Raw genomic sequence first — 22,703 nt, forward strand, 5'->3', positions numbered from 1 at the left:
GGGTTAGGTTTAGGGTTACAGTTAGAGTTAGGGTTAAGGTTAAGGTTAAGGTTAAGGTTAGTGTTAGGTTTAGGGTTAGGGTTACGTTAGGTTTAGGACTCAGGGTTAGGATTAGTCTTAGGGTTACAGTTAAGGTTAAGGTTTACGGTTAGGGTTAGGGTTATGGTTAGGGTTAGGGTTAGGTTTAGAGTTAGGGATAGGGTTAGGATTAGGGTTAGTCTTAGGTATAGGGTTGGAGTTAGGGTTAGGGTTAGGATTAGGGTTAGGGTTAGGGTTAGGGTTAGTGTTAGTGTTAGGGTTAGGGTTAGTTTTAGGGTTAGATCTCAGGGTTAGGGTTAGGCTTAGGGTTACTGTTAGCGTTAGGTTTATGTTTTGGGTTAGGGTTGGGTCAGGGTTAGGACTCAGGGTTAAAGTTAGGCTTAGGGTTACAGTTAGGGTTAGGGTTAAGGTTAGGGTTAGGGTTAGGGTTAGGGTTAGGACTGAGGGTTAGGGTTAGGCTTAGGGTTACTGTTAGGATTAGTGTTAAGGTTACGGTTAGTGTTAAGTTTAGGGTTAGGGTTAGGACTCAGAGTTAGTGTTAGGCTTAGGGTTAGTGTTAGTGTTAAGGTTAGGGTTAGGGTTAGGGGTAGGGGTAGGGGTAGTGTTAGGGTTATGGTTAGGACTCAGAGTTAGGGTTAGGCTTAGGGTTACTGTTAGGGTTAGGGGTAGGGTTAGGGTTATGGTTAGGGTTAGGTTTATGGTTAGCTCTAGGGTTAGGTTTAGGGTTAGGGTTAGGACTCAGGGTTAGGGTTATGGTTAGGGTTATGGCTATGGTTATGCTTAGTGTTAGGGTTTGTGTTAGGGGTAGGGTAAGCTTAGGGTTAGGACTCAGTGTTAGGGTTAGGATTAGTGTTACTTTAAGGGCTAAGTTAGGGTTAGGGTTAGGGTTAGGGTCATGGTTATAGTTAGAGTTAGGGTTAGGACTCAGGGTTAGTGTTAGGCTTGGGGTTACTATTAGGATTAGTGTTAGGGTTAATGTTAGTGTGATGATTAGCGTTAGGTTTAGGGTTAGGGTTAGGGGTATGTTTAGGGTTAAGGTTAGGACTCAGGGTTAGAGTTAGGGTTAGGTTTAGGTTTTGGGTTAGGGTTAGGGTTAGGGATAGAGTTAGGGTTAGGGTTAGGCTTAGATTTAGGGTTTGGGTTACGGTTAGGGTTAGGGTTAGGGTTAGGGTTAGGGTTAGTGTTAATGTTAGGGTTAGGGTTAGGACTCAGGGTTAGGGTTAGGCTTAGGGTTACTGTTAGGGTTAGGATTATGTTTTGGGTTAGGGTTGGGTCAGGGTTAGGACTCAGGGTTAAGGGTTAGGGTTAGGGTTAGGGTTAGGGTTAGGGTTAGGGTTAGGGTTTGAATTAGGATTAGGGTTGGGTTAGGGTTAGGGTTAGCATTAGGGTTAGGATTAGAGTTAGGGTTAGGGTTAGGTTTAGGTTTAGGGTTAGGGTTAGGGTTAGGAATCAGGGTTAGTGTTAGGGTTAGTGTTAGGCTTAGGGTTAGGTTTAGGTTTAGGTTTAGGGTTAGGGTTAGGACTCAGGGTCACGGTTAGGCTTAGGGTTACTGTTAGGTTTAGGGTTAGGGTTAGGGTTAGGGTTAGGGTTAGGGTTAGTGTTAGGACTCAGAGTTAGGCTTATGCTCAGAGTTACTGTTAGTGTTAGGTTTAGTGTTAAGGTTAGTGTTAGGGTTAGGGTTCGGGCTCAGAGTTAGGGTTAGGCTTAAAGTTACTGTTCGGTTTAGGGTTAGGGGTAGGTATAGGGTTAGGGTTATTGTTAGGGTTAGGGTTAGAGTTAGATTTAGGGTTAGGGTTAGGATTCAGGGTTAGGGTTAGGCTTCGGGTTATTTTTAGGCTTAGGTTTATGGTTATGGTTAGGGTTAGGGTTGGGATAGGGTGAGGTTAGGTTTAGGACTCAGGGTTATTGTTAGGATTAGGGTTACTTTAAGGATTTGGGTTAGGGTTAGTGTTATGGTTATGGTTAGGGTTAGGATTAGTGTTAGTGTTAGTGTTAGTGTTGGTGTTAGGGTTAGCATTAGTTTTAGTTTAGGATTAGTACTCACTGTTAGGTTTAGGTTGGGAGTAGTGGTAGGGATAGGCTTAGGATTGGGTTTAGGGTTAGAGTTAGGGTTAGGGGTTAGAAGTTAGGATCAGGGTTAGGGTTAGGGTTAGGGTTAGGACTCAGGGTTAGGTTTTGGGTTAAGGTTAGATTAGGGTTAGGTCTCTGGGTTAGGGTTTGGTCCAGGATTAGGGTTAAGGTTAGAATTAGAGTTAGAGTTAGGATTAGGATTATGGTTAGGCTTTGGGTTAGGGTTTGGATAAGGGTTAGGGTTAGGGATAGGTTTAGGGTTAGTTTTAGGGTTAGGGTTAGGGTTAGAGTTAGGTTTAGGGTTAGGTTTAGGACTCAGGGTTAGGGTTAGTATTATGGTTAGGGTTAGGGTTATGGTTAGGGTTAACGTTAGGCTTAGAGTTAGGGTTAAGATAGGGTTAGGATTAGGGTTAGGGTTATGGTTATGGTTAGGGTTAGGGTTAGGTTTAGGGTTCGGGGTTAGGAGTTAGGGTCAGGGTTAGGGTTAGGGTTAGGGTTAGGGTTAGGGTTAGGACTCAGGGTTAGGTTTAGGGTTAAGGTTAGGTTAGGGTTAGGTCCCCGGGGTAGGGTTTGGTGCAGGATTAGGGTTAAGGTTATAATTAGAGTTAGAGTTAGGGTTAGGATTATGGTTAGGGTTAAGTTTACAGTTAGGGTTAGGGTTAGGGATAGGGTTAGGGTTAAGACTAAGGGTTAGGGTTAGGGTTAGGGTTAGGGTTAGGTTAAGTTTCATGTTAGTGTTAGGAGTCAGGTTGAGGGTTAAATTTAGGGTTAGCATTAGTGTTAGGTTAGGGTTAGGACTCAATGTTAGGTTTAGGTTTAGGGATAAGGTTGGGAATAGGCTTAGGATTGGGGTTAGGGCTAGAGTTAGTGATAGGGTTAGGTTAGGATTAGGACTCAGGGTTGGGGTTAGGGTTAGGGTTAGATTAGGGTTAGGTCTCTGGGTTAGGGTTTGGTGCAGGATTAGGTTTAAGGTTAGAATTAGAGTTAGGGTTATGGTTAGGGTTAGGGTTAAGGTTAGGGTTAGGGTTAGGGTTAGGGTTAGGGTTAGGGTTAGGGTTAGGGATAGGGTTAGGAGTAGGTTTAGGACTCAGGGTTAGGTTTAGGCTTAGGGTTACTGTTATTGTTAGGGTTAATGTTAGGGTTTGGGTTAGGGTTACGGTTACTGTTAGGGTTAGGGTTAGGGTGAGGACTAAGGTTTAGGGTTAGGGTTAGGGTTACTCTTAGGGTTAGTGTTAGGGTTAGGTTTAGGGTTATGGTTAGGTATAGGGTTAGGGCTACGGTTATGGTTATGGTTAGGGTTAGGGTTAGGATTACGGGTTAGGGGTTAGGGTTATGGTTTTGGATAGGGTTAGGGTTATTGTTAGGACTCAGAGTTAGGTTTGGCTTAGGTTACTGTTAGGGTTAGGGTTAGGGTTTGGATTAGGTTTAGGGTTAGGAGTTAGTGTTAGCGTTAGGTTTATGATTAGTGTTAGTGTTAGGTTAGGGTTAGGGTTAGATTTAGTTTTATGTTAGGGTTAGGAGTCAGGGTGAGGGTTAAGTTTAGGGTTAGGATTAGTGTTAGGTTAGGGTTAGGACACAAGGTTACTGATAGGGTTAGGGATAGGCTCAGGATTGGGGTTAGGGTTAGGGTTGGGGTTCGGGATAGGTTTAAGTTAGTATTAGGACTCAGGGTTAGGTTTAGGGTTAAGGTTAGGTTAGGGTTAGGTCTCTGGGTTAGTGTTTGGTGCAGGATTAGTGTTAAGGTTAGAATTAGAGTTAGAGTTAGGGTTAGGACTCAGGGTTAGGGTTAGGCTTAGGATTACAGTTAGGGTTAGGTTTAGGGTTAGGTTTAGGGGTAGGGTTAGGGTTAGTGTTAGGACTCAGTGTTAGGGTTAGGATTAGGGTTACTGTTAGGGTTAGGGTTAGGGTTAGGGTTAGGGTTAGGGTTACCGTTAGGGTTAGGTTTAGGGTTGGGGTTAGTACTCAGGGTTAGAGTTAGACTTAGGGTTACTGTTAGTGTTAGGGTTAGGGTTAAGCATAGGGTTATAGTTAGGGTTAGAGTTAGGGTTAGGGATAGGTTTAGGGTTAGGGTTAGGGTTAGGGGTTAGGGGTTAGTGTTAGTGTTAGGGTTAGGACTCAGAATTATGGTTAGGCTTAGGGTTAGGGTTAGGGTTAGGGTTAGTGATCTGGTTAGGGTTAGCGTTAGGGTTAGGGTTAAGGGTTAGGGTTACGGTTATTTTTAGGGTTAGGGGTCAGGTTAGGCTTAGGGTTAGTGTTAGTGTTAAGGTTAGGGTTAGTGTTAGGATTAGGGTTAGGGTTAAGGTAGGGCTAGCATTAGGTTTAGGGTTAGGGTTAGGCTTAGGTTAGGGTTAGGACTCAGGGTTAGGAGTAGGGTTAGAGTTAGGGTTAGTGGTTTAGAGTTTGGGGTTAGGATTAGGGTTAGGGTTAGTGTTAGGGTTAGGGTTAGGTTAGGCTTAGGACTCAGTGTGAGGGTTAGGGTTAGGGTTAAGATTAGAGTTAGGGTTAGGTTAGGCTTAGGACTCAGTGTGAGGGTTAGGGTTAGGGTTAAGATTAGAGTTAGGGTTAGGTTAGGCTTAGGACTCAGGGTTAGGGTTAGTGTTATGGTTTGGTTAGGGTTAGGTCTCTGGGTTAGTTTTAGGTGCAGGATTAGGGTTAAGGTTAGAATTAGAGGTAGAGTTAGGTTTAGGATCATGGTTAGGGTCAGGGTTAGGGTTAGGTTTATTGTTAGGTTTAGGGTTAGGGTTAGGTTAGGTTTAGTGTTAGAGTTATGGTTAGGGTTAGGTTTATTTTCATGTTAGGGTTAGGAGTCAGCGTGAGGGTTAAGTTTAAGGTTAGATTTAGTGTTAGGTTAGGGTTAGGACTCAAGGGTACGTTTAGGTTTAGGGATAGGGTTAGGAATAGGCTTAGGATTGGTGTTAGGGTTAGGGTTAGGGATAGGTTAAGAGTTAGGGTTAGGACTCAGGTTTAGGGTTAGGCTTAGGATTACTGTTAGGTTTAGGGATAGGGTTAGGGTTAGTGTTAGGGTTAGGGTTAAGGTAGGGTTAGCGTTAGGTTTAGGCTAAGGGTTAGTGTTAAGGTTAGGCTTAGGTTAGGGTTAGTACTCAGTGTTAGGAATAAGGTTAGAGTTAGGGTTAGGGTTAGTGGGTTAGGGTTTGGGGTTAGGATTAGTGTTAGGGTTAGAGTTCGGTTAGGGTTAGGGTTAGGTTAGGTTTAGGACTCATTGTGAGGGTTATAACGGGTTAGTGTTAGGTTAGGCTTAGGACTCAGTTTGAGGGTTAGGGTTAGGGTTAGGTTTGGATTAGGTCTCTGGGTTAGGGTTAGGTGCAGGATTAGGGTTAAGGTTAGAATTAGAGTTAGGGTTAGGGTTAGGATTAGGGTTAGGGTCAGGGTTAGGGTTAGGGTTAAGTTTAGAGTTAGGGTTAGGGTTAGGGTTAGTGTTAGGGTTAGTGTTAGGATTAGGGTTAGGGTTAAGTAGGGTTAGCGTTAGGTTTAGGGTTAGGGTTAGGGTTAGGCTTAGGTTAGGGTTAGGACTCAGGGTTAGAAGTTGGGTTAGAGTTAGGGTTAGGGTTAGGGTTAGTGGGTTAGGTTTTGGGGTTAGGATTAGGGTTAGGGTTAGTGTTAGGTTTAGGTTAGGCTTAGGACTCAGTGTGAGGGTTAGGGTTAAGGTTAAGATTAGAGTTAGGGTTAGGTTAGGGTTAGGATTCAGGGTTAGGGTTAGGGTTAGGTTAGTGTTAGGTCTCTGGATTAGGGTTAGGTGCAGATTTAGGGTTAAAGTTAGAATTAGAGGTAGGGTTAGGGTTAGGGTCAGGGTTAGGGTTATGGTTAGGTTTAGCGTTAGGTTTAGGTTTAGGGTTAGGTTAGGGTTAGTGTTAGGTTTATTGTTAGGGTCAGGTATATTTTCATGTTATGGTTAGGAGTCAGAGTGAGGGTTAAGTTTAGGGTGAGGATTAGTGTTAGGTTAGGGTTAGGACTCAAGTGTAGGTTTAGGTTTAGGAATAGGGTTAGGGATAGGCTTAAGATTGAGGTTAGGGTTAGGGATAGGGTTACGGTTAAGGTTAGGACTCAGGGTTAGGGTTAGGCTTAGTTTTACTGTTAGGGTTAGCATTAGGGTTAGGCTTAGGTTAGTGTTAGTACTCAGGGTTAGGAATAGGGTTAGAGATAGGGTTAGGGTTAGGTTAGGCTTAGGATTCAGTGTGAGGGTTAGGGTTAGGGATAAGGTTAGGTTTGGGTTACGTCTCTGGGTTAGGGTTAGGTGCAGGATTAGTGTTAAGGTTAGAATTAGAGTTAGGGTTAGGGTTAGGATTATGGTTAGGGTCAGGGTTAGGGTTAGGTTTAGGGTTAGGTTTAGGGTTAGTGTTAGGGTTAGTTTCATGTTAGGGTTAGGAGTCAGGGTGAGGGTTAAGTTTATGGTTAGCATTAGTGTTAGGTTAGGGTTAGCACTCAAGATTAGGTTTAGGTTTAGGGATAGGGTTAGGGATAGGCTTAAGATTGGGGTTAGGGCTAGGGTTAGGTTAGGATTAGGACTCAGGGTTAGGGTTAGGGTTAGGGTTAGGGATAGATTAGGGTTAGGTCTCTGGGTTAGGGTTTGGTGCAGGATTAGGGTAAAGGTTAGAATAGAGTTAGGGTTATGGTTAGGGTTATGGTTAGGGTTAAGGTTAGGGTTAGGGTTAGGGTTATGGATAGGGTTAAGGTAAGGGTTAGGGTTAGGGTTAGGGTTAGGTTTAGGACTCAGGTTTAAAGTTAGGTTTAGGATTACTGTTAGGGTTAGTGTTAGGGTTAGGTTTAGGGTGAGGGTTAGGTTTTAGACTCAGGGTTAGGGTTAGGGGTAGGTTTACTGTTAGGGTTAGGGTTAGGCTTAGGGTTAGGGTTAGGCCTAAGGGTTAGGCTTAGGCTTAGAGTTACTGTTAGGGTTAGGGTTAGGGATAGGGTTAGGGTTAGGGTTAGGGTTAGGATTAGGGTTAGGACTAAGGATTAGGGTTAGGGTTAGGACTAAGGATTAGGGTTAGGGTTAGAGTTAGGGTTAGGTTTAGGGTGAGGATTAGGTTTAGGACTCAGGGTTAGGTTTAGGGCTACGTTTACTGTTAGGCTTAGGGTTAGGGTTAGGGTTACGGTTAGGGTTAGGGTTAGGGTTAGGGTTAGGGTTAGGGTTAGGGTTAGGGTTAGGACTAAGGGTTAGGGTTAGGCTTAGGGTTACTGTTAGGGTTAGGGTTAGGGGTTAGGGGTTAGGTTTAGGTTTAGGTTTAGGGTTAGGGTTAGGAATCAGAGTTAGGGTTGGTTTAGGGTTACGGATAGGTTTAGGTTTAGGCTTAGGGTTAGGGTTAGGGTTAGGGATTAGGGGCTAGGGTTATGGTTAGGGTTAGGGTTAGGAGTTAGGGTTAGTGTTAGGGTTAGGGTTAGTGTTAGGTTTAGGTTTAGGGTTAGGTTTAGAGTTAGGGTTAAGGTAGGGTTAGCCTTAGGTTTAGGGTTAGGGTTTGGGTTAGGCTTATGTTAGGGTTAGGATTCAGGGTTAGGAGTAGGGTTAGAGTTAGGGTTAGGGTTAGTGGGTTAGGGTTTGGGGTTAAGATTAGGGTTAGGGTTAGAGTTAGGGTTAGGGTTAGGATTATGTTTAGGGCCAGGGTTAGGGTTAGGGTTAGGTTTAGAGTTAGTTTAGGGTTAGGGTTAGGGTTAGGGTTAGGGTTAGGTTTAGTTTCATGTTAGGGTTAGGAGTCAGGGTGAAGGTTAAGTTTAGGGTTAGCATTAGTGTTAGGTTAGGATTAGGACTCAAGGTTAGGTTTAGGTTTAGGGATAGGGTTAGGGATAGGCTTAGGTTTTCAGCTAGGTTTAGGGTTAGGGGTTAGGGGTTAGGGTTAGGGTTGGGGTTAGGGTTAGGGTTAGGGTTAGGTTAGGCTTAGGACTAAGCGTTAGGGTTAGGTTAGGGTTAGGTCTCTGGGTTAGGGTTAGGTGCAGCATTAGGGTTAAGATTAGAATTAGAGGTAGGGTTAGGGTTAGGATAATGGTTAGGGTCAGGGTTAGAGTTAGGGTTAGGTTTAGAGTTAGGTTTAGGGTTAGGGTTAGGTTAGGGTTAGGGTTAGGCTTATGGTTAGGGTTACGTTTAGTTTCATGTTAAGGTTAGGAGTCAGGGTGAGCGTTAAATTTAGGGTTAGGATTAGTGTTAGGTTAGGGTTAGGACTCAAGGGTAGATTTAGGTTTAGGGATAGGGTTAGGGATAGGCTTAGGATTGGGTTTAGGGTTAGGGTTAGGTTTAGGGATAGGGTTAGGTTAGGATCAGGACTCAGGGTTAGGGTTAGGGTTAGGTTAGGGTTAGGTCTCTGATTTAGGGTTAGGTGCATGATTCGGCTTAAGGTTAGAATTAGAGTTAGCGTTAGGGTTAGGGTTAGAATTAGGGTTAGGGTTAGGGTTAGGACTCAGGGTTAGGGTTAGGGTTAGGGGTTAGGGGTTAGGGGTTAGGGTTAGGGTTAGGGTTAAGGGTTAGGGTTAGGGTTAGGGTTAGAGGTTAGGGTTAGGGTCAGGGTTAGTGTTAGGCTTAGGGTTAGCGTTAGGGTTAGGTTTAGGTTTAGGGTTAGGGCTAGGATTAGAGCTAGGTTTAAAGTAGGGTTAGCGTTAGTTTTAGGGTTAGGTTTAGGATTAGGATTAGGCTTAGGTTAGGGTTAGGACTCAGGGTTAGGGGTAGGGTTGAGTTAGGGTTAGGATTAGGGTTAGTGGGTTAGGTTTTAGGGTTAGGAGTAGGATTAGGGTTAGAGTTAGGTTTAGGGTTAGGGTTAGGTTTAGGGTTAGGTTAGGCTTAGGACTCAGTGTGAGGGTTAGGGTTAGGTTTAGGGTTAGGTTAGGGTTAGGTCTCTGGGTTAGGGTTATGTGCAAGATTAGGGTTAAGTTTAGAATTAGAGTTAGGGTTAGGATTAGGATTATGGTTAGGGTCAGGGTTAGGGTTAGGGTTAGGTTTAGAGTTAGGTTTAGGTTTAGGTTTAGGGTTAGGGTTAGGTTTATTTTCATGTTACAGTTAGGGTTAGGGTTAGGGTTAGGACTCAGAGTTAGGGTTAGTCTTAGGGTCATTGTTAGGGTTCAGGTTAGGGTTAGGGTTAGTATTAGGGTTAGGGTTAAGGTAGGGTTAGCGTTAGGTTTAGGTTTAGGTTTAGGGTTAGGGTTAGTCTTAGGTTAGGGTTAGGACTCAGTGTTAGGAATAGGGTTAGTGGTTTAGGGTTAGGGGTTAGTATTAGGGTTTGGGTTAGTGTTAAGGTTAGGATTATGGTTAGGGTTAGGTTAGGGTTAGGACTCAGTGTGAGGATTGGGTTTAGGCTTAAGATTAGGGTTAGGTTAGGCTTAGGACTCAGGGTTAGGGATAGGGTTGGGGTTAGGTTAGGGTTAGGTCTCTGGGTTTGGGTTAGGTTCAAGATTAAGGTTAAGCTTAGCATTAGAGTTAGGGCTAGGGTTAAGATTATGATTAGGGTCATGGTTAGGGTTAGGGTTAGGATTAGGTTTATGTTTATGTTTAGGGTTAGGGTTAGGGTTAGGCTTAGGTTAGGGTCAGGACTCAGAGTTAGGAATAGGGCTAGAGTTAGGTTTAGGGTTAGGGTTAGTGTGTTAGGGTTTGGTGTTAGGATTAGGGTTAGGGTTATTTTTAGGGTTAGGGTTAGGGTTAGCGTTAGCTTAGGCTTAGGACTCAGTGTGAGCGTTAGGGTTAGGGTTAAGATTAGAGTTAGGGTTAGGTTAGGTTTAGAACTCAGGGTTAGGTTTAGATTAGGGTTAGGTCTCTGGGTTAGGGTTAGGTGCAGGATTAGGGTTAAGATTTGAATTAGAGTTGGGGTTAGGGTTAGGATTATGGTTAGAGTCAGGATTAGGGTTACGGTTAGGTTTAGGGTTAGGTTTAGGGTTAGGGTTAAGTTAGGGTTAGGGTTACGGTTAGGGTTAGGTTTAGTTTCATGTTACGGTTAGGAGTCAGGGTGAGGGTTAAGTTTAGGGTTAGGATTAGTGTTAGGTTAGGGTTAGGACTCAAGGTTAGGTTTATGTTTAGGGATAGGGTTAGGGATAGGCTTAGGATTGGGGTTAGGGTTAGGTTTATGGTTAGGGTTAGGACTGAGGGTTAACGTTAGGCTTAGGGTTACTGTTAGGGTTAGGGTTAGTGTTAGTGTTAGTGTTAGGGTTAGGGTTAGGACTCAGTGTTAGGGTTAGGCTTAGGGTTACTGTTAGGGTTAGGGTAAGGGTTAGGGTTAGGGATAGGATTAGGTTTAGGTTTAGAGTTAGGGTTAGAGTTAGGTTTAGGACTCAGGGTTAGGGTTAGCCTTAGGGTTACGGTTAGGGATTGGGTTAGGTGTTAGAGTTGGGGTAATGGTTAGGGTTGGGGTTTGGGTTAGGATTAGGGTTAGTGTTACGGTTACGGTTATGGTTATGGTTATGGTTAGTGTTAGGGTTAGCGTTAAGATTAGGGTTAGGGTTAAGGTAGTTTTAGCGTTAGGTTTAGGTTTAGGTTTAGGGTTAGGGTTAGGTTAGGGTTAGGACTCAGGGTTAGGAATCTCGTTCGAGTTACGGTTAAGGTTAGGGTTAGTGTGTTAGAGTTAGGAGTTAGGATTAGGGTTAGGGTTAGGTTAGGCTTAGGACTCACTGTTAGGGTTAGGGTTAAAATTAGGGTTAGGGTTAGGTTAGGATTAGGATTCAGGGTTAGGGTTAGGTTTAGTGTTAGGGTTAGGTTAGGGTTAGATCTCTGGGTTAGCGTTAGGTGCAGGATTAGGGTTAAGGTTAGAATTAGAGTTAGGGTTAGTGTTAAGATTATGGTTAGGGTCAGGGTTAGGGTTAGGGTTAGGACTCAGGGTTAGGGTTAGGCTTAGGGTTAATGTTAGGGTTAGGGTTAGGTTTAGGGATCGGTTTAGGGTTAGGGTGAGGGTGAGGGTGAGGGTGAGTGTTAGGGTTAGTGTTAGGGTTAGGGTTAGGGTTAGGGTTAGGTTGAGGGTTAGGGTTAGGGTTAGGACTCAGGGTTAGGGTTAGGCTTAGGGTTAATGTTAGGGTTCGGTTTAGGTTTAGGGTTCGGTTTAGGGTTAGGGCGAGGGTGAGGGTGAGGGTTAGTGTTAGGGTTAGTGTTAGGGTTAGGGTTAGGGTTAGGTTGAGGGTTAGGGTTAGGGTTAGGACTCAGGGTTAGGGTTAGGCTTCGGGTTACTCAGTGTAGGGTTACGGTTAGGGTTAGGGTTAGGGTTAGGGTTAGGTTAGGGTTAGGTTTAAGGTTAGACTTGGGGTTAGGGTTAGGGTAGGGTTAGGGTTAGGTATATGGTTAGGACTCGGAGTTAGGGTTAGGCTTAGGGTTACTGTTATGGTTATGGTTAGAGTTAGGGTTAGGTTTAGGGTTAGGGTGAGGGTTAGGTTTAGGGTTAGGGTTGGGGTTAGGGTTAGGTTTAGGGTTAGGGTGAAGGTTAGGATTATGGTTAGCGTCAGGGTTAGGGTTAGGGTTAGGTTTAGGTTTAGGGTTAGGTTAGGGTTAAGGTAGGGATAGCGTTAGGATAAGGGTTAGGATTAGTTTTAGGTTTAGGGTTACGTTTGGTTTAGGAATCAGGGTTAGGGTTAAGGTTAGGCTTAGGTTTAGGGTTAGGCTTGTTAGGGTTAGAGTTAGGGTTAGAGTTAGGGTTAGGGTTACGGTTACAGTTCAGGTTAGGGTTAGTGTTAGGTTTAGGTTAGGGTTAGGACTCAGAATTAGGGTTAGGGTTAGGGTTAGGGCTAAGTTTAGGGTTAGGATTAGGGATAGGGTTAGAGTTAGGGTTAAGGTAGTGTTAGCTTTAGAGTTAGGGTTAGGGTTAGGTTTAGAGTTAGGTTACTGTTAGGGCTCATTGTTAGGGTTAGGGTTAGGTTAGGGTTAAGAATCAGGGTTAGTGTTAGGATTAGCGTTATGCTTAGGGTTAGAGTTAGGTTAGGGTTAGTACTCAGGGTTAGATTTAGGATTAGGTTTAGGGTTAGGTTTAGGCTTAGAGTTAGTGTTAGGGTTAGGACAAAGGGTTAGGTTTGGGTTAGGGTTGGGTTAGGGTTAGGACTCAGGTTTAGGGTTAAGGGTTAGGGGTAGTTTTATGGTTAGGGTTTGTTTAGAATTCGGACTCAGGGTTAGGGTTAGGGTTAAAGTGTTAGCGTAAGGTTCTAGGGTTAAAGTTAGTGTTAGGATTAGGGTTATGGTTAGGCATAGGGTTAGGTTAGGCTTAGGACTCAGGGTTAGGGTTAGGGTTAGGGTTAAAGATAGGTTTAGGGTTAGGGTTAGGGTTAGGGTTAGGTTAGTGTTAGGGTTAGTGTTAGGGTTAGGGTTAGTACTCAGGTTTAGTGTTATGATTAAGGTTAGGGTAAGGTTAGGCTCATGGTTACAGTTAGGGTTAGGTTTAGGGTTAGGTTAGGGTTAGGAATCTGGGTTAGGGTTAGGGGTAGTGTTAGGTTTAAAGTTAATGTCAGGTTATAGTGTTAGGGGTAGGGGTAGGGTTAGTTTTAAGTTTAGGGTTAGGCTTAGGGTTAGGGTTAGGCTTAGGGTTAGTGTTAGGGTTGGGTTAGGGTTAGGGTTAGCGTTAGGTTTAGGTTTATGTTAAGGTTAGGACTCAGGGTTAGGCTTAGGGTTAGGGTTAGGGTTAGGGTTAGGTTAGGGTTAGGACTGAAGGTTAGGGTTAGGCTTAGGTTTAGGGTTAACATTAGGGTTAGGCTTACGATTGGGGTTAGGGTTAGGGTTAGAGATAGGGTTAGAGTTGTGTTAAGGGTTAGGGTTATGGTTACGTTAGGGTTATGGTTATGGTTAGGACTCAGGGTTAGGGTTAGGTTTAGGGTTACTGTCAGGGTTAGATTTAGGGTTAGGGTTAGGGTTAAGTTTATGCTTAGGGTTACTGTTAGTGTTAGGGGTAGGGTTATGGTTAGCGTTAGGGTTAAGGTTAGGGTTAGGGTTAGGACTCAGGGTTAGCGTTAGGTTTAGGGTTCAGACTCAGGGTTAAAGTTAGGGTTAGGGTTAGGGTTAGGCTTAGGGTTACTGTTAGGATTAGGGTTAGTGTTAGTGTTAGGCTTAGGGTTAGGGTAAGGGTTAGGGGTAGGGTTAGTGTTAGGGTTAGGACTCAGGGTTAGGGTTAGGGTTAGGGTTACTGTTAGGGCTAGGGTTAGGGTTAGGATTAGGACTCAGGGTTAGGGTTAGGCTAAGGATTAGTGTTGGGCTTAGTGTTAGGTTAGGGTTAGGGTTAGGGTTAGGACTCAGGATTAGGGTTAGGTTTAGTGTTAGTGTTACAGGTAGGGTTATGTTTAGTGTTAGGGTTAGGGTTAGTACTCAGGATTTCGGTTAGGTTTAGGGTTAGGGTTAGGGTCAGGGTTAGGACTCAGGATTAGGGTTAGTCATAGGGTTACTGTTAGGGTTAGGGTTAGGGTTAGGACTCAGGGTTAGGGTTAGGACTAAGGGTTAGAGTGAGGGTTAGGGTTAGTGTTAGGCTTAGGGTTATTGTTAGGGTTAGTGTTAGTGTTAGGGTTTGGGTTAGGTTTAGGGTCAGGGATAGGGTTAGGGTTAGGGTTAGGACTCAGTGTTAGGGTTAGAGTTAGGGTTAAGTTTAGGGTTAGGGTTAGGGTTAGGACTCAGGGATAGGGTTAGGCTTCGGGTTTCTGTTAGGGTTAGGGTTAGGTTTAAGGTTAGGGTTAGTGTTAGGGTAAGGGTTAGGGTTAGGGTTTGTGTTAGGGTTAGGACTCAAGGTTAGGTTTAGGTTTAGGGTTACTGTTAGGGCAAGGGTTAGGGTTAGGATTAGGAATCCGGGTTAGGGTTAGGTTTAGGATTAGTGTTAGGTTTAGGGTTAGGTTAGGGTTAGGGTTAGTGTTAGGACTCACGATTAGGGTTACGGTTAGTGTTAGTGTTAGGGTTAGGGTTATTTTTAGTGTTAGGGTTAGGGTTAGTACTCAGGAATACGGTTAGGCTTAGGGTTACTGTTAGGGTTAGGGTTATGGTCAGGTTAGGACTCAGGATTAGGGTTAGGCTTAGGGTTACTGTTAGGGTTAGGGTAAGGGTTAGGGTAAGGACTCAGGGTTAGAGTTAGGCTTCGAGATTACTGTTAGGGTCAGGGTTAGGTTTAGGGTTGGGGTTAGTGTTAGGATTAGGGTTAGGGTTAGGACTCAGCATTAGTGTAATGTTAGGGTTACATTCGGGGTTAGGGTTAGGGTTAGGGTTAGGACTGAGGGATAGGGTTAGAGTTAGGGTTAGGGTTAGGGTTAGGGTTAGGATTCAGGGTTAAGGTTAGGCTTAGTTTTACTGTTAGGGTTGGGGTTAGTGTTAAGGATAGGGTTAGGTTTAGCGTTAGGGTTAGGGTTAGTGTTAAGGTTAGGGTTAGGGTTAGGGTAAGGGTTAGGGGTAGGGTTAGGGTTAGGGTTAGGACTCAAGGTTAGGGTTAGGCTTAGGGTTACTGTTAGGGCTAGGGTTAGGGTTAGGATTAGGACTCAGGGTTAGGGATAGGCTTAGGATTAGTGTTAGGGTTAGGGTTTGGCTTAGGGTTAGGGTTAGTGTTAGGGTTAGGGTTAGGTTTAGGACTCAGCGTTAGGGTTAGGCTTAGGGTTACTCTTCAGGTTAGGCTTAGGGTTAGGGCTCAGGGTTAGGGTTAGGCTTAGGGTTACTGTTAGGTTTAGGGATAGGTTTAGGGTTAGGGTTAGGGTTACTCTAAGGGTTAGTATTTGGGTTAGCGGTAGGGTTAGGGTTAGGGTAAGGTTAGGGTTAGTGATAGGGTTAGGGTTAGGGTTAAGGTTAGGACTCATTGTTAGGGTCAGGCTTAGGTTATGGTTAGAGTTAAGGTTAGGGTTAGGATTAGGGTTTGAGTTAGGGTTAGGGTTAGGACTCAGGGTAGTGTTAGGCTTAGGGTTACTTTAAGTGTTAGGTTTAGTGTTAGGGTTATGGTTATGATTAGGGTTAGGGTTATGGTTAGGACTCAGAGTTAGGGTTAGGCTTAGGGTTACTGTTAGGGTTAGGGTTAGGGTTACTGTTAAGGTTAGGTTTACAGTTAGGGTTATGGTTAGGGTTAGGTTTAGGGTTAGGGTAAGGATTAGTGTTAGTGTTAGTGTTAGTGTTAGCACTCAGAGTTAGGGTTAGGCTTAGGGTTACTGTTAGGGTTAGGGTTAGGGTTTGGGTTGGGTTTAGGATTAGGACTCATGGTTAGGGTTAGTCTTAGGGCTACTGTTAGGGTTAGTGTTAGTGTTTGGGTTAGGGTTAGTGTTAGGTTTAGGACTCAGGGTTAGGGTTAGCATTAATGTTACTGTTAGTTTTAGGGTTAGCGTTAGGTTTATTGTTAGGTTTAGTGTTAGGGTTATGGTTAGGATTAGGACTAAGGGTTAGGGTTAGGATTAGAGTTAGGATGAGGGTTAGAGTTAGGGTTCAGATTAGTGTTAGGGTTAGGGTTAGGACTCAGGGTTAGGGTTAGGCTTAGCATTACTGTTAGGGTTAGGTTTAGGTTTAGGGTTAGGGTTAGGGTTATTCTTAGGGTTATTGTTAGGGTTAGGGGTAGGGGTAGGATTAGGGTTAGGGATAGGGTTAGGGTTAGGGTTTGGACTCATCCTTAGTGTTAGGCTTAGGGTTACGGTTACAGTTAGGGTTAGGGTTAGGGTTTTTGTTAGGGTTAGGGTTATGACTCAGGGTTAGGGTTAGTCTTAGGGATACTGTTAGGGTTACGGTTAGTGTTAGTGTTTGGGTTAGGGTTAGGGTTAGGATTAGGGTTACTGTTAGTTTTAGAGTTAGGGTTAGGGTTAGAGTTAGGTTTATTGTTAGGTTTACTGTTAGGTTTAGTGTTAGGTTTAATGTAAAGTTTAGGGTTAGGGTTAGGTTTAGGACTCAGGGTTAGGGTTAGGATTAGGGTTACTGTTAGGGTTAGGGTTAATGTTAGGGTTAGGGTTAGATTTAGTGTTAGGGTTAAGTTTAGGGTTATGGTTAGGACTCAGGATTAGGGTTAGCCTTAGGGTTATTTTTATGGTTAGGGTTAGGGTTAAGGTTAGGGTTACGGTTAGTGTTTGGGATAGGGTTAGGGTTAGGCTTAGGTTAACTGTTAGGGTTAGGGTTAGTACTCTGGGTTATGTTTAGTCTTAGGGTTACTGTTAGGGTTAGGGTGAGGGTGAGGGTTAGGGTTATGGTTAGGGTTATCATTAGGGTTGCGTATAGGACTCAGGGTTAGGTTTAGGCTTAGGATTAGTATTTAGGTTAAGTTTAGGGTTAGGATTAGGGTTAGGTTTAGGGTTAGAACTCAGTGTTAGGGTTAGGGTTAGTGTTAGGGTTAGGGTTAGTGTTAGGGTTAGGGTTAGGTTAAGGGTTAGAGTTAGGGTTAGGGTTAAGCTTAAGGTTATTGTTAGGACTAAGTGTTAGGGTTAGGCTTAGGGATACTGTTAGGGTTAGGCTTAGGGTTAGGGTTAGTGTTCGGGTTAGGGTTAGGACTCAGGCTTAGGGTTAGCCTTAGGGTTACTGTTAGGGTTAGGGTTAGGGTTAGGATTCAGGGTGAGGGTTAGGCTTAGGATTTTTGTTAGTGTTAGTGTTAGTGTTAGTGTTAGGGTTAGGGTTAGGGTTAGGGTTAGGGTTATGTTTAGGGTAGGGTTAGGGTTAGGGTTAAGGTTAGGACTCAGGGTTAGGGTTAGGGTTAGTGTTAGGCTTAGGGTTAGGATTAGGGTTAGGGTTACTGTTAGGACTCATGGTTAGGGTTACCCTTAGGGTTACTCTTACGGTTAGGGTTAGGGTTAGGTTTAGGGTTAGGACTCAGTTAGAGTTAGGCTTAGGGTTACTGTTAGGATTAGGGTTAGCGTTAGGGTTAGGGATAGGGTAACGGTTAGGGTTAGGTTTAGGTTTAGGATTAGGGTTAGGGTTAGGTTTAGGGTTAGGGTTAGGGTTAGGGTTATGTTTAGGGTAGGGTTAGGGTTAGGGTTAAGGTTAGGACTCAGGGTTAGGGTTAGGGTTAGTGTTAGGCTTAGGGTTAGGATTAGGGTTAGGTTTAGGGTTAGGCTTAGGGTTAGGGTTACTGTTAGGACTCAGGGTTAGGGTTACCCTTAGGGTTACTCTTACGGTTAGGGTTAGGGTTAGGTTTAGGGTTAGGACTCAGTTAGAGTTAGGCTTAGGGTTACTGTTAGGATTAGGGTTAGCGTTAGGGTTAGGGATAGGGTAACGGTTAGGGTTAGGTTTAGGTTTAGGATTAGGGTTAGGGTTAGGTTTAGGGTTAGGGTTAGGTTTAGGCTCAGGGTTAGGCTTAGGGTTACTGTTAGGTGTAGGGTTAGGTTTAGGGTTAAGGTTAGGGTTAGGGTTAGGACTCAGAGTTAGGGTTAGGCTTAGGGTTACGGTTATTGTTAGGGTTAAGGTTAGGGTTAGGGTTAGGACTCAGTGTTAGGGTTAGGCTTAGGGTTACTGTTAGGGTTCAGGTTAGGGTTAAGGTTAGGGTTATTCTTAGGGTTAGGGATAGGGATAAGGATATGGTTAGGGTTAAGGTTAGGGTTATGGTTACGGTTAGAGTTAGGGTTAGGTTTTGGACTCAGTGTTAGGGTAGGGTTAGGGTTAGTACTCAGGGTTAGGGTATGCTTAGGGTTACTGTTAGGGATAGGGTTAGGGTTGGGTTTAGGGTTAGGACTCAGGGTTAGGGTTAGGCTTAGTGTTACTGTTTGGGATAGGGTTAGGTTTAGGGTTACGGTTAGGACTCAGTGTTAGGGTCATGCTTAGGGTTACTGTTAGGTTTGGGGATAGGGTTAGGTTTACGGTTAGGGTTAGGGTTAGTGTTAGGGTCGGGTTATGTCTCAGAGTTAGGGTAAGGCTTAGGGTTACGGTTATTGTTAGTGTTAAGGTTAGGGTTAGGGTTAGGACTCAGTGTTAGGGTTAGGCTTAGGGTTACTGTTAGGGTTCAGGTTAGGGTTAAGGTTAGGGTTATTCTTAGGGTTAGGGATAGGGATAAGTATATGGTTAGGGTTAAGGTTAGGGTTATGGTTACGGTTAGGGTTAGGGTTAGGTTTAGGACTCAGTGTTAGGGTAGGGTTAGGGTTAGTACTCAGGGTTAGGGTAGGCTTAGGGTTACTGTTAGGGATAGGGTTAGGGTTGGGTTTAAGGTTAGGACTCAGGGTTAGGGTTAGGCTTAGTGTTACTATTTGGGATAGGGTTAGGTTTAGGGTTACGGTTAGGACTCAGTGTTAGGGTCATGCTTAGGGTTACTGTTAGGTTTGGGGATAGGGTTAGGTTTAGGGTTAGGGTTAGGGTTAGTGTTAGGGTAGGGTTAGGACTTAGGGTTAGGGTTAGACTTAGGGTTACTGTTAGGTTTAGGTTTAGGGTTAGGTTTAGGGTTGGGTTAGGGTTAGGGTTAGCGTTAGCGTTAGGGTTAGGGATAGGGTTAGGTTTAGGGTTAGGTTTAGGGTTAGGGTTAATGTTAGGGTTAGGGTTAGGGTTAGAGTTAGGACTCACAGTTAGGGTTAGTGTTAGGATTAGGCTTAGGGTTAGGAATCGGGTTAGGTTTAGGGTTAGGCTTAGGGTTACGGTTACAGTTAGGGTTAGGACTCAGGGTTAGGGTTAGCCTTAGGTTTACTCTTACGGCTATGGTTAGGGTTAGGTTTAGGGTTAGCACTCAGTGTTAGGGTTAGGCTTACGGTTACTGTTAGGGTTAGGGTTAGGGTTAGGGTTAGGGATATGGTTAGGGTTAGGGTTAGGGTTAGGGTTAGGGTTAGCTTTAGGTTTAGGGTTATGGTTAGGGTTAGGGTTAGGACTCACGGTTAGGGTTAGGATAAGGGTTAGGATTCAGGGTTAGGGTTAGGCTTAGTGTTACTGTTAGGGTTAGGCTTAAGGTTAGGGTTAGGCTTAGTGTTAGGGTTAGGGTTATTGTTCGATTTAGCATCCAGGGTTAGGGTTAGGCTTAGGGTTAGGGTTAGTTTTAGGTTTATGGTTAGGGTTAGGGTTTGTGTTAGGGTTAGGCTTAGGGTTAGGTTAAAGGGTTGGGGGTTAGGGTTAGGGTTAGGTTTAGGACCCAGGGTTAGGGTTAGGCTTATGGTTAGTGTTAGGGTTAGGGTTCAGGTTAGGGTTAGGGTTTGCTTTAGGGTTATGGTTAGGTTTAGGTTTAGGGTTAGGTTTAGGGATAGGGTTAGGGTTAGGGTTAGTGTTAGGGTTAGGTTTAGGGTACAGTTAGGTTTAGGGTTAGGGTTACTACTCAGGGTTAGGGCTAGGGTAGTGTTAGGCTTAGGGTTAGGTTTAGGGTTAGGCTTAGGTTTAGGGTTAGGGTTAGGCTTAGGGTTAGGACTCAGGTTTAGGGTTAGCCTTAGCGTTACTCTTACGGTTAGGGTTAGTGTCAGGTTTAGGGTTAAAACTCAGAGTTAGGGTTAGGCTTAGGGTTACTGTTAGGACTAGGGTTTGGGTTAGGGTTAGGGATAAGTTTACGGTTAGAGTGTGGGATAGGTTTAGGCTTAGGTTTAGGTTTAGGGATAGGTTTAGGGTTACGGTTAGGTTTAGGCTCAGGGTTAGGCTTAGGGTTACTGTTAGGTTTAGGGTTAAGGTTAGGGTTAGGTTTATGATTCAGGGTTAGGGTTAGGATTAGTGTTAGGCTTAGGGTTAAGATTAGGGTTACGGTTAGGTTTAGGGTTAAGATTAGGGTTAGGACTCAGGGTTAAGGTTAGTATTAGGGTTAGGACTCAGGGTTATGGTTATGGTTATGGTTATGGTTAGGGTTAGGCTTAGGGTTGGGGTAAAGGGTTAGGGGTTAGGGTTATGGTTAGGGTAGGGTTTAGGACCCAGGGCTAGGGTTAGGCTTAGGGTTAGTGTTAGGGTTAGGGTTAAGGTTAGGGTTAGGGTTAGGGTTAGGTTTAGGACTCAGTGTTAGGGTTAGTATTAGGGTTAGGACTCAGGGTTAGAGTTATTGTTAGGTTTTGGGTTAGCCTTAGAATTAGGGTAAAGGTTTAGGGGTTAGGTTTAGGGTTAGGGTTAGGGTTAGGACCCAGGGTTAGGGTTAGGCTAAGAGTTAAGGTGAGTTTTAGGGTTAGGGTTAGGACTCAGGGTTAGGGTTACTATTAGGGCTACTGTTAGGGTTAGGGTTAGGGTTAGGATTGGGGTTAGGGTTAAGACTCAGGACTAGGGTTAGGCTTTGGGTTATTGTTAGGGTTAGGGTTAGGGTTAGATTTAGGGTTAGGGTTAGGTTTAGGGTTAGGATTCAGAGTCAGGTTTAGGCTTAGGGTTACAGTTAGGATTATGATTAGATTTAGGGTTAGGGTTAGGCTTAGGGTTAGGGATAGGGTTAGGGTTAGGGTTAGGTTTAGTGTTAGGGTTATGTTTACGGTTAGGGTTAGGCTTAGGGTTACGGTAAAGTGTTAGGGGTTAGGGTTAGGGTTAGGGTTAGGGTTTGGCTTAGGATTACAGTGAGGGTTAGGGTTAGGGTTAGTGTTATGGTTAGGACTCAGGGTTAGGGTTAGGCTTAGGGTTACAGTTTGGGTTAAGGTTAAGGTTAAGGTTAGGGTTAGAGATAGGGTTAGGGATAGGGTTAGGGACAGGGTTAGGGTTAGGATTAGGGATAGGACTGAGAGTTACGGTTAGGCTTACGCTTACTGTTGTTAGAGTTAGGGTTATGGTTGGGGTTAGGGTTAGGGTTCGGTTTAGGGTTAGGTTTAGGGTTAGGGTTAGCGTTAGGGTAGGGTTAGGATTAGGGTTCGGACTCAGGGTTAGGGTTAGACTTAGGGTTACTGTTAGGAATAGGGTAAGGGTTAGGTTTAGGGTTGGGTTAGGGTTAGGGTTAGCATTAGCGTTAGGGTTAGGGATAGGGCTAGGTTTAGGGTTAGGTTTAAGGTTAGAGTTAATGTTAGGGTTAGGGTTAGGGTTAGGCCTCAGGGTTAGGGTTTGGGTTAGTATTAGGCTTAGGGTTAGGATTCGGTTTAGATTTACGGTTAGGCTAGGGTTAGGGTTAGGGTTAAGGTTAGGACTCAGGGTTAGGGTTTGTGTTAGTATTAGGCTTAGGGTTAGGATTCGGTTTAGGTTTACGGTTAGGCTTAGGGTTAGGGTTAGGGTTAGGGTTAGGACTCAGGGTTAGGTTTAGCCTTAGGTTTACTCTTATGGTTAAGGTAAGGGTTAGGTTTAGGGTTAGGACTCCGTGTTAGGGTTAGGCTTAGGGTTACTGTTAGGGTTAGGGTTAGGTTTAGGGGTAGGGGTAGGGATATGTTTAGGGTTAGGATTAGGGTTAGGGTTAGGTTTAGGGTTAGGGTTAGGGTTAGGGTTAGGGTTAGGCTTATGGTTAGGCTTATGGTTAGGGTTAGGTTTAGGGTTAGGACTCAGGGTTTGGGTACGCTTAGGGTTACTCTTATGGTTAGGGTTAAGGTTAGGGTTAGGGTAAGGCTTAGGCTTAGGGTTACTGTTAGTGTTAGGGTTAGGGTTAGTGTTAGGCTTCGGGTTAGGATTAGGGTTAGGTTTAGGGTTAAGCTTAGGGTTAGGTTTAGGGTTAGCGTTAGGGCTCAGGGTTAGGGTTAGCGTTAGGTTTACTCTTACGGTTGGGTTAGGCTTTGGTTTAGGGTTATGGTTAGGGTTAGGGTTAGGACTCAGGGTTAGGGTTAGGATTGGTGTTAGGACTCAGGTTTAGGGTTAGGCTTAGGGTTACAGTTAGGGTTAGGGTTAGGGTTAAGGTTAGGGTTAATGTTAGGGTTAAGTTTAGGGTTATGGTTAGGACTCAGGATTATGGTTAGCCTTAGGGTTACTGTTAGGGTTAGAGTTAAGGTTAAGGTTAGGGTTAGGGTTAGGGTTAGGGTTATTGTTCGATTTAGGAGCCAGGGTTAGGCTTAGGCTTACGGTTAGGGTTATTTTTATGGTTATGTTTAGGGTTAGGGTTAGTGTTAGGTTTAGGCTTAGGGTTAGGGTAAAGGGTTGGGGGTTAGGGTTAGGTTTAGGATCCAGGTTTAGGGTTAGGCTTATGGTTAGTGTTAGGGTTAGGGTTATGGTTAGGGTTAGGTTTATGGTTAGCTTTAGGGTTAAGGTTATGTTTAGGTTTAGGGTTAGGTTTAGGGTTAGGGTTAGGGTTAGGGTTAGTGTTAGGTTTAGGTTTAGGGTAGGGTTAGGGTTAGGGTTAGGACTCAGGGTTAGGGTTAGGGTTAGTGTTAGGCTTAGGGTTAGGATTAGGGTTAGGTTTAGGGTTAGGCTTAGGGTTAGGGTTAGGGTGAGTTCTTAGGGTTAAGGTTAACCTTAGGGTTACTCTTACGGTTAGGGTTAGGTTTAGGGTTAGGACTCAGAGTTAGGATTAGGCTTAGGGTTACTGTTAGGATTAGGGTTAGGGTTAGGGTTAGGGATAGGGTTCTGGTTAGGGTTAGGTTTAGGTTTAGTTTTAGGATTAGGGTTAGGGTTAGGTTTAGGGTTAGGTTTAGGCTCAGGGTTAGGCTTAGAGTTACTGTTAGGTTTAGGGTTATGTTTAGGGTTAAGGTTATTGTTAGGGTTAGGGTTAGGGTTAGGACTCAGTGTTAGGGTAGGCTTAGGGTTACTGTTTGGGTTGGTGTTAGGGTTAGGGTTAGGATTAGGGTTAGGGTTAGGGTTAGGGTTACTGTTCGGCTTAGGGGTAGGGTTAGAGTTAGGGTTAGGGTTAGGGATAGGGTTAGGGTTAGGGTTAGAGTAGGACTCAGGGTTAGGAATAGGCTTAGGGTTACGGTTAGGGTTAGGGTTAGGGTTAGGGTTAGGG

The 22,703-nt window shown here is 44.3% G+C and overlaps 2 long non-coding RNA genes across 2 annotated transcripts in view; both read left to right on the forward strand.

Annotated features, from left to right (window-relative positions):
- The first annotated feature begins 1,496 nt into the window (after window positions 1-1,496).
- The window catches only part of LOC311601773, a 24,920-nt gene continuing 3,713 nt past the window's right edge, over window positions 1,497-22,703 (forward strand). The window contains exons 1-2 of the long non-coding RNA XR_014780651.1: window positions 1,497-1,547; window positions 11,563-12,316. This is a non-coding gene — a long non-coding RNA (uncharacterized lncRNA). The remainder of the gene's footprint in view (window positions 1,548-11,562; window positions 12,317-22,703) is intronic.
- LOC311601774 overlaps window positions 21,864-22,703 on the forward strand; it is a 1,545-nt gene continuing 705 nt past the window's right edge. The window contains exon 1 of the long non-coding RNA XR_014780652.1: window positions 21,864-22,684. This is a non-coding gene — a long non-coding RNA (uncharacterized lncRNA). The remainder of the gene's footprint in view (window positions 22,685-22,703) is intronic.

The sequence above is a fragment of the Acomys minous genome (genome assembly GCF_964271855.1).
Source record: "Acomys minous genome assembly, chromosome: 7".
NCBI lineage: Eukaryota > Metazoa > Chordata > Mammalia > Rodentia > Muridae > Acomys > Acomys minous.